Source organism: Mytilus galloprovincialis, chromosome 8, assembly GCF_965363235.1.
Source record: "Mytilus galloprovincialis chromosome 8, xbMytGall1.hap1.1, whole genome shotgun sequence".
Classification (NCBI taxonomy): domain Eukaryota; kingdom Metazoa; phylum Mollusca; class Bivalvia; order Mytilida; family Mytilidae; genus Mytilus; species Mytilus galloprovincialis.
Genome location: NC_134845.1, coordinates 85,842,059 through 85,859,131, shown reverse-complemented (window position 1 = coordinate 85,859,131; position 17,073 = coordinate 85,842,059). Strand labels below are relative to the sequence as shown.

Here is a 17,073-nt window from a genome sequence, read left to right as displayed (position 1 = left end):
GCATGTATGTAACACAAGTACACGAGATGTACAAGAGAGTATTTTATTACGCTATAAGTATATTATTTTATAATCTACGGTTTATTTGCCACGGTAGAATTGTATTGTTAATTTGCGTACATTACTATTTGATTATTGTCATGAATAGTCTATATTTTATAAATGGCGGCTTATTAAGTGAAAGACGGAAAAGTGTTTCCATTTATATATAGTAATAGTTTTGTAGTAAATAGTTTTTATCAAGTACAAATATGAATGAGTAAAGAATATTTGTTACGTTGTATATTTTTATAATTAGAGTCCGAGTATTTATGTTCGTATTTTGGTTTCAGGACTCCATGTAATTTAATTATGTAGAATACATGATTGTGTGATGTTTATATGATGTGCCGTTAACCGTATCAGTACAACTCACTCCACAAGTGGTAAGAGTATATTTATTTATAGTTTAGCATTGTTTATATTGTATTGTAAACATGACTTACCTCCCGTTAGTTTGGAGCTTTTAACGAATCGATAATATTGACATCATAACTCTTTATGATTATTAGGGTCCCGCCAAAGGCGGTCCCCTATAGTGATCAGTCTGTCCGTCCGTCCATCCGTCCGTAACACTTTGTGTCCGCTCCATATCTAGAGAACCATTATGATTTCATACTTTATACTTTACATGTTTATTAACCACCACCAGAGGGCGTGTCATGATGTATGTACAACTTCCTAGGTCAAAGGTCAAGGTAAAAAAACTTTGGTTTCAGTGGACAACCCTGTGTCCTGTGGTGAAGATCGTGTCCGCTCTATATCTTGAGAACCGTTATGATTTCAAAGTTTATACTTGACATGTATATGAACCAACACCAGAGGGTGTGTCATAATTTATGAACGACTGCCTAGGGCAAAGTTCAAGGTCAAAAACTTTGGTTTCAGTTGACAACCCCATGTCCTATGGTAAAGATTGTGTCCGCTCTATATCTTGAGAACCGTTATCATTTCAAAGTTTATACTTGACATGTATATAAACCAACACCAAAGGGTGTGTCATAATTTATATGCAACTTCCTAGGTCAAAGGTCAAGGTCAAAAACTTTGGTTTCAGTTGACAACCCCATGTCCTATGGTAAAGATCGTGTACGCTCTATATCTTGAGAACCTTTATCATTTCAAAGTTTATACTTGACATGTTTATAAACCAACACCAAAGGGTGTGTCATAATTTATTTACAACTTCATAGGTCAAAGGTCAAGGTCAAAAACTTTGATTTCAGTTGACAAACCCATGTCCTATGGTAAAGATACAATTTTTTAATGCACATTATTCACAGCGGGGCCCACAGAGATGGCTCCCATTTCAATAATATCTAGTTAAATTTGCAACTTTATGATTGTTGTATGATATTATTTAGTTAATTATTATACGTATTATATATTTTAATGAAGTCATTATTAATAAATGTAGATGTAACATTTATTATCTACTGTTTGTAAGGTAAACCACTATTAAATACAAATACACAGTTACACGAAAATACATATTACTTTCCGATTTAGTGTATAGACAAAGGTCAAGCTATTGTAAAAGTACACGTAACACCCGATGTCAATTTCATTGAATGTAAACACTGAACATTTACTACTTGCAATACATTTAACTTGCTACTTAGTTAATAACAGATAACTATACTATTTATTATAATTCTGTATTATATAACCTGTGATATTCGTAAAAGTATATATATTTATGTTATATGAAATAGCTTGTTATTTATATATGTTGTATTGCTATTTCAGACTTGTTATTTATATACTGGTACAATAAAGAATCAGAACCTTAAGCTCTCGTTGGTGTTATTCGTTATCATAGAAAACCACCTACTACATCAAATTACTATATATTTGGTTGCTTAAATACGCAGTCTCTGTTACAATTTTTCTACCGTTGTCATATTTTAAATATTATACCAGCTTAGATCGGTCAGGACTGTTTATTGGGACTGTATTTCCACGCGGTTGTTAAACATGTCAACTATCACCACCTTTGGGAATTTAGAGTTGTGCCAGTTCACATCGTAAATAACTATTTTTATTTTGGCATATCTTTGTAGTCTTTGCGCCATGTTTGGAAATTTTAAAATTGTTCCAGCGTCTGCTTAAATTGTATAAATTTCAAGATTTTAATAGAGTCTTAATTTGAATTTACATCATTCATATGTCATCGTGCTGTTACCGAGGAAGGATATCTGTTATCCAAAATATCTAACATATTGTTCGTTTTATTGTGTTTTTGGTGATGTTGTACCCTTTTAGACTTGTTATATATATAAATATATATATATAGAGATAAGACCGTTGTTTTCCCCGTTTGAATAGTTTACACTAGTAATTTTGGGGCCCTTTATAGCTTGTTGTTCGATGTGAGTCAAAGCTCCGTGTTGAAGGCCGTATCTTGATCAATACATGTAATGGTTAACTTTTATAAGTTGCTATTTGGATGGAGAGTTGTCTCATTGGCACTCGTACCACATCTTCCTATATCTAATTACATGATTTATTCTGAAATTTATGTTGAATACAAAACCGCATACCGATTATCATACCTTATTTTTGTGATTTTTTTATGATAATCAATGAAAATATCAAACCGGTTTTTTTTTCTGTCGAAAAAAAAGTCTTTTGTAAATCTATATATAACTCACACTACCAAAATAGTAGGCATTGCCCAAATAATGCTATACTAGTCGTTATAGTTTAAAATTCGATACTATAGAAGTTTATTTATGAATAATTTAATTTTAGATGTAACGCGTCTTCTGATTGGCTGACGTTATTTTGTTATGAGCCCATAGACATAATTTAGTCATGTGACCGTGACGTCATCAACGTTTATTCATGGTTTTCTACGGTTTAAAATGGAATTTAGAATTAAATTATAAGAAATGACTGTAATATTTTTTCTGTCTATTCGAAATAACATAAAAAAAATTGGTGCACACTGTTAAATAACCCGCTACGCGCGTTATTCGGTGTGCACCACATTTTTTTTCTGTTATTTCTTCATAGACAGAAAAAATATTACAGTCATTCCTTAAAGAAAATACAAAAATAGTTACAAAAAAAAAGATTTAAATTAGAATTGGTTGAGGTGATAACTGTAATCTTAATGAACAGGAAAGACAGAGTTTGTTTATTTATATCTCAAACACTTATTTGTTATATTTGTAAAATTCTAACATACCTTCAGATGAAACTTCAGAAAATAATAGGAGATATGACATTACTTAAAATTAAATATCACGGTATTTATCCTGGTTGTATGATGTACCATTATCATTTAAATATTAAGTACATAATTTTGATCATTAAATAAGCTACGATGAAGTATGGTAATTTGGTGTCTGGTGGAGAGTTGGCCATCATACCACATCTTCTTATTTTTTTACCTATTTATCTAAATATTTTAGATAATCGAAATCATTCTTTTCTCAAGGGTAAAATTACGAGGTTCTCGATTGGGTCTACCGACTACAGAATTACGAGGGTCTCGATTGAGTCTACCGAACACAGAATTACGAGGGTCTCGATTGGGTCTACCGACTACAGAATTACGAGGGTCTCGATTGGGTCTACCGAACACAGAATTACGAGGGTCTCGATTGAGTCTACCGAACACAGCATTATGGGAGTAAAATATAAGGTTTAGAGAAAAATTGACAAAAAAGAATAGCAATTAATGTGGTTCGATATTTAAAAGACCAAAGAAAAAACAGCAACATTAAATAATAAGACCCGATTGGGTATCGTCATAGGAAATTATTACTGTTGATCCGTTGTTGTAAGAATACAACCAGTAACAATTTTAAGGAAAACAATTCGGTGTTATTAAAAAATCTCAAACACACAGTTGTGCATCTTGCCCTTAGCAAAAGTTTGGGTTTAATAACATGAATATTGTTAATAAAGGAAATCAGGCGAAGTTTCGGGTGTATATATTTTATACTTCAAAGTCCTCTCTGATCAAATACCTGATAAACCTTCATTATTCTGTTTTCGTGTCCTTTAAGACTTAAGCTCCTCAAGTATTCATAAAATCTTGTCTTCAATTTTATGGTGTCTTGATTGATGGTCTCTGATAAAAGTATATCCAGAAAAATGCTGCATTTATCAAGTGATATTTTCGTTTTCTTAAAACATTTTATAATCCACAATTGGTGAATATAAGAAGTGTATGCAAGAAATGACGTCATTATCAAACACTGACCACCTAGCTATCAGTGACTAGCAGTATCAAAAACAGTAAAGTAACCAAAATACTGAACTCAGAGTAAAATTAGAAACGGAAAGTTTATAATCAAATGTCAAAATTAAAAGCTCAAACACATCAAACGAAGGGATAATAACTGTCATATCATTAACTAGGCATTTATGTAGAAAATGGTTGATTAAACCTAGCTTGATTGCTAACTAAACGTCTCACATGCATGACCGTCTCATTACTTTCGGAAACGAAAATAAAACTTTATAAAACTTAAAAGTAATTGAGGTTACCAACTCCCTCAAGCTAAATTTAACTTATCTGGATTTGGCTTTTCTTTGTTGGTCCCTTTCGGTCATAAAACATCCCAGGTATGCAAATGCAAGTATTTATGACACTTTATGCTGTTATATCAATACAATTTAAAAAAAAAACATCTGACAGGATATCCCTGAAAGGTTAGTTTTGCTGAACAAAACAGGGAAATTGTTCAGTAAATAGTAATCGATTGATAGTTTGACATGTTTTTGTCCACTACAGATCATAACAGTATTTAATATCTTTATTTTCTGGAAATGTTATTCACCTGTTTCAGTTTGAATTTTTTAGTTGACCAAGTCTTGACCCTAATGATGGTCGATCGAAACATTGAGGCAATTCGACTAAATTATATTCATTTTCATTTTTGATCGTTGATGTGACTATTTGTAGTGTTTATGTTCCAAACCGTATGAGAAATTTGGACTGTATGCGTACTTTTTCAAAATACTCATACGGTCGGACCGTACGCGTAAGGTCTGACTAATAATAAGAAGTTGGTGAAGTTAATTAAATATAAATGCATATAACAGATGAAAATAACGTAACTTTCAAATTGATATAAAAAAAGTCCAATTGAAATTGAAATTGAAATAAAAACTTTATATTTTAACTATGTTAACAAACTCACGCTAGTTAAATCTGTTTATCTTTTGTATAAAGCATGTCGATCACTAATAGTTAACATTAATTGAATAAAATCACTGAAATTGAAAATATCGGAAGTAAACATAATGTGAGAGAACAACTGTTTTCGAATATTTAGCAACTTTACTTTGTGATAAATATGTATGGTTATCCTGTACTGGACCATACGCGTATACTCAAACGGTCCGACTGTACGCGTATGGTCGGACCGCACGAGTATATGTATACGGTCCGGACCTTACGCGTACGGTCCAAATACTCATATAGTCTGGAACATTTATATGATATTCAACTTTAATTAAGTGATTTAAGGGCATTTGTTGCAAAGATAAGTAGGGTTTAATATCTACATTAATCATCGAAGATGATCATGACAAAGTCCACAACACGTGGTCATAGAAAATTTATGAAAGCCACAGCAAATAATCTTCATGTATTTGCTATACAAATTATATTTTTACACCCTTGCTTTCATTTTGTTATCTTTAAGTTGTTTATGATGCATAAACATATAAAGCTAATACAGGTTATAAGAAGGCTATTTTTAACAATTAACTAGACTTTTGTTTTGAAATTATTGAAAATAGAAAAACTTTCGAATCATTTTTGGAGAATTATTAATAATATTTTGTTCATGGGCAATTATAAGAATTTGGTATCATCCTTAGTAAATATGTTATGCTTGGTCTGATACCAAACTGTATCAATTTATTTGAAAATATGAAGTCAAGTTATAAACAGTATTATATTGTTAAATGCACTGTTTCTGAGAAATGCTCACATCATTAAGTGGTGTTACTGTAACGTTTATGGGTCATCGTAAATTTCCCTATTTCTATTTTTAGATACTATATATAACTATAGTTGTCCGGTCACTTTTTCGCGGGGATCGTTTTTCTCGTGCTTGGAACTCAATGTCCAGACTTGGATATTTAAACCTCGTCAGGGCAGTGTTTCCCCAAGCATTTCGGGGAACATTTTATGAAATACAGCGCCAGATTGATAGACCCTGCTACTTACTACTTGTAAGAGTACCACATGGGCTATCCTCTATGAAGACCGTGCACACCCCGTCTGCAGATGAGACGCCTAGGGCAGGCAGGTTCTTCCTCACACCACAGGTTGCAATTTGACTTGCTCTACAAGAACTCCTAAATTCTTAATTATGCTGAGTATTTCTCAAGGGGCAAATGTTTTGTTATTGAATTTATTCTATTATATTAAATATCAATCATTTGAAAGTGACTTCTGTTTTGTGCCAGTATGATGTATTTGGACTATGCTTTGGTTTACACATAGATACCCCTTTTATCACATATACTAACATTTCATTATTAGAGAGTAGGTATGGATCCATAATGCTCAAATTCATTGGGGACTTTGTGAATTGTGATATTATATTTGAGTGTAACTATCAAGAGAGTTACATCAGAACTAAGAAAACATTGCATCTATAAGGATTTGTTTCATTCCCATACCAACAGGAAATTATATGCATCTTTACATACTTACAACTCCCGTTAGCGCCATGTGTCGCCTAGGGCAGGAATATCTTTACATACTTACAACTCACGCTAGCGCCATGTGTCGCCTAGGGCGGGAATATCTTTACATACTTACAACTCCCGTTAGCGCCATATGTCGCCTAGGGCGGGAATATCTTTACATACTTACAACTCCCGTTAGCGCCATGTGTCGCCTAGGGCGGGAATATCTTTACTTACTTACAACTCCCGTTAGCGCAATGTGTCGCCTAGGGCGGGGAAATGTTTACATACTTACAACTCCCGTTAGCGCCATGTGTCGCGCAAATATATTTTTATACCAGGAGACAATTACATCGCCCCTAGTTTTTTGGTGGGGTTCGTCTTGTTTATTCTTTAGTTTTCTATGTTGTGTCTTGTGTGCTGTTGTTTGTTTGACTTTTTTCATTTTTAGCCATGGCGTTGTCAGTTTGTTTTAGATTTATGAGTTTGACTGTCCCTTTGGTATCTTTAGTTCCTCTTTTACAGATTATAACAAACCACCAATAAAAACCTTCAAAAAGTATGTATACATAATGGGACAACAATTAACAGTAACACAGCACTAAATTTACACAACTTCAAAGACAAAATTATGTGTATAAACTTTATTAACATCTTAAGTCATATCATGGTTTGAATATACACATGAAATCAATAACAAATTCAACCCACAAATAAATATAGATCTACAGTGCTAAATTATCCAAATTTCCTTGAATAAGTTATAATAATATAATATCCCCGAAAATATAAGAATATATATATATGGTGACTTATCAATTTGCACTATCTTTTGGTGCAAATAAAGGCATATTAATCCTACTCTTTTTGAAAATAAAATCAATTATCCCCGAAATGTATGCTGCATTGCTTTTTGTTTTTAGTAAAATTCCTGGTAAAGTTGTTGGATGTTTACTTTTTGTGAACATGCTGTTGATTTTTAGAAAATTGTAACTATAGAACGAAAAAGTCAAAGGACATGATGATGGTCTCCCAATATTAAACGGACATCTTAGAATGCGCTCTTTGTGTTCCTATGCTACATAAACACAATTTTGATCGCTGTATCCCCATTTGTTACATTTTTACTTGTTATATAGGTTTAAGATGGTTAGTATCGTTTTCAATATGATGGAAATTTATGCGACTTCATTCAAGAGAGGGACGAAAGATACCAAAGGGACAGTCAAACTCATAAATTCAAAACTAACTGACAACGCCATGGCTAAAAATGAAAAAGACAAACAAACAACAGCACACACGACACAACATAGAAATCTAAAGAATAAACAACACGAACCCCACCAAAAAACTAGGGGTGATCTCAGGTGCTCCAGAAGGGTAAGCAGATCCTGTTCCACATGCGGCACCCGTCGTGTTGCTTATGTGATAACAAATCCGGTAAATAGTCTAATTCGGTAGGTTACATTCATCAAAGGGAAGGGGATTATAGATACGGCGTAAGGAACATATCCGATATCATTTGTGAAACGGTTTTCCATAACGGTCAACCAACTCGTGATGGCGTCCGTAAAATTTACGAAGGGATGATTTCAACTTCACCATTTGGAACTCTTGGTTTAATAGCTTCCTTGTAAGTTTTGTTTTCAACCGACACTCATTGTCAATTTCTAGATGTAAGTCAAGATATGAGGCCGACTTAACTGTATCTGTAGTATCCTTTATCTCTAGCTCGATTGGATAGATGCGTTCCACATAGTCACCAAATTTTGAATTATTTAGTAAAGAACATCATCTATATAGCGAAAAGTAAAGTTAAAAGATATTGCTAACTTCTTATCTTTCTTCCTAAGAAGTTCCTGCATGAAGTCAGCCTCATAATAATAAAGACACAAGTCGGCAAGTACAGGGGCACAGTTTGTTTCCATTGGAATGCCGACAGTCTTTTGAAAAACACGTCCTCCGAACTTAACAAATATGTTGTCAATCAAGAAATCAAGCATCTTGATAATTTCAGTTTAAGAGAATTTTTTGATAGAATCAGAGTGATCCTTTACAGAGTAGGATTTATCCCTCCCTAAGACAAGATACTTGTATCTACGTTGGCCATTCTTTTTTACGAAGCAAAGCAATACCAAATCTTTCAATTTGTCTTTTAGTTTGGAATGTGGAATACTAGTGTACAGAGTAGAAAAGTCAAATGTTTTAATACTGTTACAAGATGAAAGAGAGTTAGATTGTATGTACTCTAAAAGATCTTTGGAATTTTTAAGTATCCACATCTGATTCAAGCCCCCTCTAAAATAGGCAGTTTCACAATAACTTTGAATCCCGTCTTTGATTGCTGATAAAATAGATGTTAATAATTTAGAAAGAGGTTTCGTGGAGCACTTGGAAGACCCAGCAATATACCGTTGTTTGTAAGGACACTTATGTAGTTTAGGTATCCAATACAGTGATGGCAGATCCAGTTCTTCATCTTTGGTTGAAATTCAAAAGGAACTCAGAACAGACCTATAATTATCCAGGATAACCTCTTTGGTAAGAGTCGTGAGGGTATATGTTGAGTTTCCAAGTGAATTGTCAATACCTAATTCGTTTATCAAGCAGTTAATGTAATGAGTTTTACATACAAAAACGATGTTGTTTGGGGCTTTATCTGCGGGGACAACAACATATTTGTCATGGAGGTAGGATAGGTGTTTTGCGACATTTGGGTCTTTAAAGATTGACGTAGCATGGCCATTGATAGACCCATTCAGTTTCTTAATTCTGATTTGTATCAACGACCTCACTACCTTAATCCATTCGGACAGAGTGTCTACGTCTTCTTTCTCGCGCTTAACCCATTGCCTGGCATAATCCTCAACTGAATCCATCAAAATTTTAAAGTTGTATTTCCAATTGATGGATTTAGGCTCACGATATTTCGGACCTTTCGATAACACATTTCGTAGAGAAATGTTATTAACAATGTTAAGGTCACCGGTAATAACGTGGGAAGTTTAGCTTGCTTTACAATTATGCTCAATCTACCATTTTCTTCATAAAAAAATCCTGTACCAATTCAGGACTATGACAATTCGTTTAATTTGTTTGAGCTTTTGATTTTGACATCAAACCACAATGTGGAAAACATAGAACCACAACAACGATTAAATTGCAATCAAAATTCACATGTGTATATCTTTATTTGACGAAAAGATCTTTTCTTAGGCTTTTACTTTACAACCGTCCTCGTGTCGTTCTTACTATTTGAACCAAGCAGCTGAAATAAATGATATAATAGAGATTAACAAAATTGTAATTTGTTTTATGTCACCTCAAAATCGTTTAATTTTATCCCCTGATCAGATCTTATAATGTTAAGTCAGTGTCAGGAATATGACAGTTGTTGTCAATTCGTTTGATGTGTTTCAGCTTTTGATTTTGACATTTGAAAAGGGACTTTCCTTTTTTGTATTTTCCTCGGAGCTCAGTTTTTTTTGTGATTTTACTGTTGAATCCTGGCGAGGGAAGAACAAAAAAGAAAATTTGCAGATTTAACATTGTTGTGGTGATATTTACATTTACTTTTTATTTACCTTTGCAAAATTCATCATCCTCATCACTGCCATCCGCACAATAAACTTCCTGTCCATCACACAAAGATGCGTAAGGAAAACAATGGATACCATCTCTACATTTAGTGAAGCCAGATGCACAACTTCTCTCTACAATGAAAGAACTATTCTGATTAAAGAAAATGATAAGCTTTCTTTAAAAAAAAAACATAGTATGGAAATGATGTGTAGGAAAATTGATTATTTTAACGATATTTAATAACGATAAATACAATCATAGTGGTGTAACCTGTGTATGAGGGTTTTAATGATATTCAATAACGATAAATACAATCATAGTGGTGTAACCTGTGAAAGAGGGGTTTAACTAAATGATATAACGATAAGTACATTCATAGTGGTGTAACCTGTGTAAGAGGGTTTTAACTAAATGAAATAACAATAAGTACAATCATAGTGCTGTAACCTGTGAAAGAGGGGTTTAACTAAATGAAATAATGATAAGTACAATCATAGTGCTGTAGCCTGTGTAATAGGGTTTTAACTAAATGAAATAACAACATGATCGATGTGTATCGACAAAGAATCGTAATCTTGAGTAAGATCCTTTACTAATTGAATGAGTGCAAATGATCGGCATAAAAGAATACAATCGTTGTCGTTAGTTCGAACAATAAAATGCAACTATTCATTATTACTTTCTAAATTGTTAGTTAGTTAGCATGACATACGTATATTGGGTTAATAAATAAGTTTTTATAAAATATGAAAAAGTAAGATCACAAAAATATTGAACTCAAAGGAAAATCCAATCGGAAAGTCCATAATCACATAATCACATGGCAAAATCAAATGACAAAACACATCATAAAACGAATGGACAGAACTGTCATATTCCTGACTTGGTAATATTGTAAAACAGCAATTATTCTCCTTCTTGCAAAGCTTGAATTCCGTGCTGGTATTTGGCATAACGTTTTGTCTTGTATTCCGTGCTGGTATTTGGCATAACGTTTTGTCTTGAATTCCCTGCTGGTATTTGCCATAACGTTTTGTCTTGTTTTTGTTATATCCAATCTTTTACGTTTGTATTATGTTTTACCCTTCTAAATACCTGGTATCGAGCATTGCTAAAGATTATCTTCCCTTCTTTTCTTACAGAATGCAATGTATTTTTGTCATAAGAAACATACAAAGGCCATTAACAGTGAAGTATAGACGACTTTTATTATTTGTTTTTTCGTTTATTTTCATGTTGAACATAGGTTTCTGTGGTCTCTTTAATATTTCCGAAAGATGTTTGGTTTTGCTATTTTAAACATCTGTTTTGTCTCTCCAATCTTTTATGTTTTGTTTTCGGCAATTGTTGTGCTTTAAAATCAAACTTGTAAGACTAATGTACAAAACTCATACCTTTGCAGAAATCTTCATTTTTATCGCTACCATCTGGACAAAAGTGCCTCCGTCCATCACAAAGGGACACATCGGGGAAACAATGAATACCATCCCTACATTTAGAGTGCCCCGAAGCACATGCATGTACTGTAATGAAACGTTTGTATTTGTAGCAACAGTTTCCTGAATTACTGAGGCCAAGTGCGACGTTGCTAATTTAAAGTTTTCGTTGGAATGGTTTTTTACTTGTAATTTTGGGGCCCTTCATAGCTAGTTGTTTGGTGTGAACCAATGCTCCGTGTGGAAGGCCGTACATTGACCTATAATGGTTTACTTTAATAAATTGTTATTTGGATGGAGAGTTGTCTCATTGGCACTCACACCACATCTTCCTATATCCATTATCATTTTTAAAATTTTTATTTACTTGATTTCACTTATGACAATATTTGTCCTGAACTACTGAGTCTAAGTGCAACGTTGCTGATTTAAGTTTTTCTTAAAGTTGCATCATTATTTTTAATATTTTGATTAACCTCATCAAAATTTTATTAAAATGTAAACATCTGATATGACGTGCTTCTTTCGCTTTTGTAAACAACATCGTGACAAAATTCTCGATCTATCTATACTGAGCGCAGACTCAGAGAGACATAATAATGGATGTTACAATATACCTCCCATGTAAATCCACATGTGTCCGAGACTATTTACCAACGCTTTACCGATAAATTGAAATTAGACTACAAAAATTTAATTCTTATTTGAATGCATAAAAGAAAAAAATTAGAAATCTACCAATCAAAATAGAATAAAATTCAGCTAAAGTTAAAGATTGCTTTTGTTGCATTTAAGTCATTTCAAATTATGACGTCATACATATGAAAATGCTGAAGCTGGAGATTTTTCTGTTACCATTGAAATTCGTATACTATTACATTAAAATGATTCTTTGAAGTAGGTGTTGTTTTATTATTTATTCTAATGCATTATTCGCATGTTTACAAATTTCAGCAAGTCAACATGGCTGCTCCTTAGATACGAAATGCCATCTTAGGATTTGATCATAAATTACGAGAAAAACATTAAGATTAAAAATAACAAATGTTCGGTTTAAGAATTAAAAGAATAAAGTTGATTTTTTTCTAGCGGTTATTTACGAAGTAATTCCTGCAAGCTACAGCTAGATTTATTAGAAAGTTTAAGCTTTGTCTAACAGGGAGTAAAAAAGAACAGCAGCACATAGGTATTCCCACCTTCGCTTCAGTTTTTAAATGACCGTATTTTTCCTATAAAAATTGAAATAATTCATGGAAGGCATACAATTGTTGAAAATTAACACATGACCTGGGCCGTGATATTCGAATTTTATCCTGAGAGTTAGCATTGTTAGCGAGGGATACAATTAACGAATATGACGGCCCTGGCAATGTGTAAATTTACAACAAGTGTATGGCTTCCATGAATTATTTCATAATCAGACATGTATATGCTTTTATAGTAATTTAAAATACAACGCGTTATTTCTTTAATGAAATTTATTCATTGGTACTTTGAACAATGCCTAATATAAACAAAGATTTTAATACTCTTCATATGTCTGCAGTTTACTCTTTTTTACTTTCGGAAAGCGAATTTTAATTTATGAAGTAATATAGAAATTTATTTACATTTACAAAACTCAGGATCCTCATCACTGTTATCAGCACAATCAATTTTAGAATACCACTTGGTTCCGTCACACAGATGCTTGCGATTAATACACTGGATACCGTCTCGACATTTCACATAGTCGTTGGCACACTCGTGTACTAAAAAAGATAAATACAGCAAACAAAATTTAGGAAGACCCTAACTGCAACTAAACTTAACTTGCACCTCGCTTTATTTTTTATATATAAACCATATATATATTTGGTACTCCTCAGCAAATCCGTATGGTAAAGTTCTGAACCATAACTAGCTCATGTCGAAGGTGTCGATCGAGGCTTTTCGCCGATTGAAAATTTCCTTGAGATCCAGATTCGTTTGAAGACCACAGTTCTAGTTTTATGTCAATTATGTGTACTTGCTTATTAGGCAAAGAAACTTTCAAGTCTAGTTTAATTAATTGATAATGTCGCATGCCGTACAAAAAAGACCACGCGGGATTAATCAAAAGCATTTGTTCACAATATAGGAAAAAAAACTAATTCACATAACAAGTATTCCGAAATGTTTTCATGTATATCTAAATATTTATCAAATTATAAATCAAATAATTGATTCCAAGTGTATCGAAAGCTTGTTTGTAGTTTTGTTGTCGTCCATTGCATCTTTCTTATTCAGTAGTAGTCAATGGTAGTTGTATTTACATTACCATACTTTGTTCTTTCATTGTGTATGTACCTCCCAATCTTGAAGAATACAAAAACGAGGAAAATAACAGATTTGTACAATTCTTGTGTTAAAAAAATAATAATCTGGCAGCTAGCATCACTTAAAAAGTAAAAAAGTTGTCATATTTTCATTGCCACGACAAGACGAATAGCGCTTTAAAAGGATGTGCTTTTATCTTTTGATTCGAGCGTCACTGATGAATCTTTTGTAGACGAAACGCACGTCTGGCATATATATATAATTTTAATCCTGGTATCTATGATGAGTTTAATTTTTATCTTTAACCTAGATTTCGAGAATGTCGGAACGTCTGAGTCGTATACAAATTAACTTTTATTCAGACATTTCATCAAAATGGCTGCTGAAAAAAAGACGTGTCTCGGTATGTTTACATCCAACATTCATGTATTTAGTTATGATGCAATCTTATCGTTTGTCGTTTTAATCCTATTTTTTATTTACTATTCGTATGTAAAATTAAAGATATTTGATCACCTAGTTCATTTGTATGATTTCAGTATAAAGCTACTATATGCACAGGATTTATTTGTTTTAAACAGTTTGCATGATTTGATTTAGAAGAAACAATCGATTTCTCGTAATTGTTATAACATACACCAAACAACACTCACAAACTTAATTCCGATTTATATTTTTTTTTGTAAAAGAAAGGTACATGTGACGTCACTTTTTGGGGCGTTGATACATCCGTGTGACGCATAGCTCGTAATTTTATTCTACTGTCTTTTTTTTCAACTGTCGAAAATAATTTTTTGTGTTTGTTTTTATTCTGTAGTCAACTTGTCGAAATGTACTAATGAATTAATTGTTCATGTATTTCTCTTTCCTGAGTATTCTAACAGTTAGTTGTACTGAATTGCTGTCATATAATGCCATTTCAGCGGTAAATGTTACATTGCAGTATATAGGGTTCAACGAACCATTTTTTTCTAAACATCCTGTACCAAGTCAGAACATGACAGTTCTTATCAAATATTTCGTTGCTATGCATGTTGTAATGGCGTTTAATTTTGTTGCAAATCAGTGTAACTGTTTTCCGTTGTTTTCTCTTATAGTTGATGTGTTTCCAACGTTTTCAGTTTGTAACCCGGATTAATTTTTTCTTAATCGATTTATGACATTTGAACAGCGGTATTCTAATGTTTCCGTTATTTGTTACTTTAATCAGATAATTAAGAAAATAAAAAAGACAGAAAACACTTACCCCTACAGAATGCCGGATCTTCATCACTCCAATCGTTACAGTTAAACATGGTACCCCTTCTACTTCCACCATCGCATAATCCCCACAAAGGAAAGCATTCATTACCATCACGACATTTGATATAGCCTTCACCGCATGACTGGTCTGTTATCAAAGTAATAGAAGAGAAAGATTCAGGAAAGCATTCATTACCATCACGACATTTAATATACCCTTTACAGCATGACTGGTCTGTTATCAAAGTAATAAAAAAGACAGATTAAGTGAAGCACTTATCACCATCACGACATTTGATATAGCCTTCACTGCATGACTGGTCTGTTATCAAAGTAATAGAAGAGACAGATTCAGGAAAGCATTCATTACCATCACGACATTTAATATAGCCTTCACAGCATGACTGGTCTGTTATCAAAGTAATAAAAAAGACAGATTAAATGAAGCACTTATCACCATCACGACATTTGATATAGCCTTCACTGCATGACTGGTCTGTTATCAAAGTAATAGAAGAGACAGATTGAGGAAAGCATCCATTACCATCACAACATTTAATACAGCCTTCACCGCATGGCTGGTCTGTTATCAAAGTAATAAAAGAGATAGATTAAGTGAAGCACGTATCACCATCACGACATTTGATATAGCCTTCACTGCATGACTGGTCTGTTATCAAAGTAATAGAAGAGACAGATTAAGGAAAGCATTCATTACCATCACGACATTTAATATAGCCTTCACCGCATGACTGGTCTGTTATCAAAGTAATATAAGAGAAATATTAAGGAAAGCATTCATTACCATCACGACTTTTAATATAGCTTTCACTGCATGGCTGGTGTGTTATCAAAGTAATATATTGAATAAATTAATAAATTGGTTTACATTGTCATTTCTCATTGTTGAAGGCCGTACGATGACCTATAGATATTAACGTGTGTGTCATTTGATCTCTTGTGAAGATTTGTTTCATTGGATATCATTTCACATCTGTTTTTATATTCATGCACTTTGCAGTAAAGGAAAGTGGAATTCTTAATGGCATTTATATTTAAAAAAAGAGGGACGAAAGATACCATTAGGACAGTCAAACTCAACGATTGAAAATAAACTGACAGCGCCATTGCTAAAACTAAAAAGACAAACAGACAAATAATAGTCCAGAAGACACAGCATAAAAAACTAAAGACTAAGTAACACGAACCCCACCAAAATCTAGGGGATCTCAGGTGCTTCAAACGGGTAAGGTGATTCTGCTCAACATGGGGCACCCGTCAATTTGCTTATGTTATTACAAATCCGGTTAATAGTCTAATTCGGTAGTACAGAACATATCCGATATCATCTGTGAAACGGTTATTCCATAACGGTCAACCAACTATTGATGGCGTAAAATTTAGAAAGCGATGATTTCAACTTCACTTTTTGGAACTCCTGGTTTAATAGCTTCCTTGTGAGCAGAAATCCTTTATTAAGGAAATCATGATAGATTAAATGATACATACTTTTACAAAAATCTGGGTCCTCGTCACTTTCATCCTTACAATACACAGGGTCCCCATCACATAAGCCATTTGCGTTGAAACATTGTTTTCCGTCCCGACATTTCTTCCAACCATTCCAGCCATCCCACCCATCAAATTCAGGACAACTTTGTTCTGTAATTAGTTTTACTAATATTAATATAAAAAAGTAAAACAACAAAAATACCGAACTGCGAGGAAAATTCTTATGTAGAAAATGATGGAGAAATCATGGTTTTACAGCTGGCTAACTCTCTCATTTGTATGACAGTCACATACAATTTTA

General features: G+C 33.1%; 1 long non-coding RNA gene across 1 annotated transcript; it reads right to left on the bottom strand.

Annotated features, from left to right (window-relative positions):
* Window positions 1-11,684: 11,684 nt before the first annotated feature.
* On the bottom strand, window positions 11,685-15,402 carry LOC143043623 (uncharacterized). Its single transcript, XR_012968509.1, has 3 exons — window positions 15,265-15,402; window positions 13,331-13,471; window positions 11,685-11,807 (listed from the first exon to the last, which is right to left on the bottom strand). It is a non-coding gene; the product is annotated as an uncharacterized LOC143043623 (long non-coding RNA).
* Window positions 15,403-17,073: the final 1,671 nt, after the last annotated feature.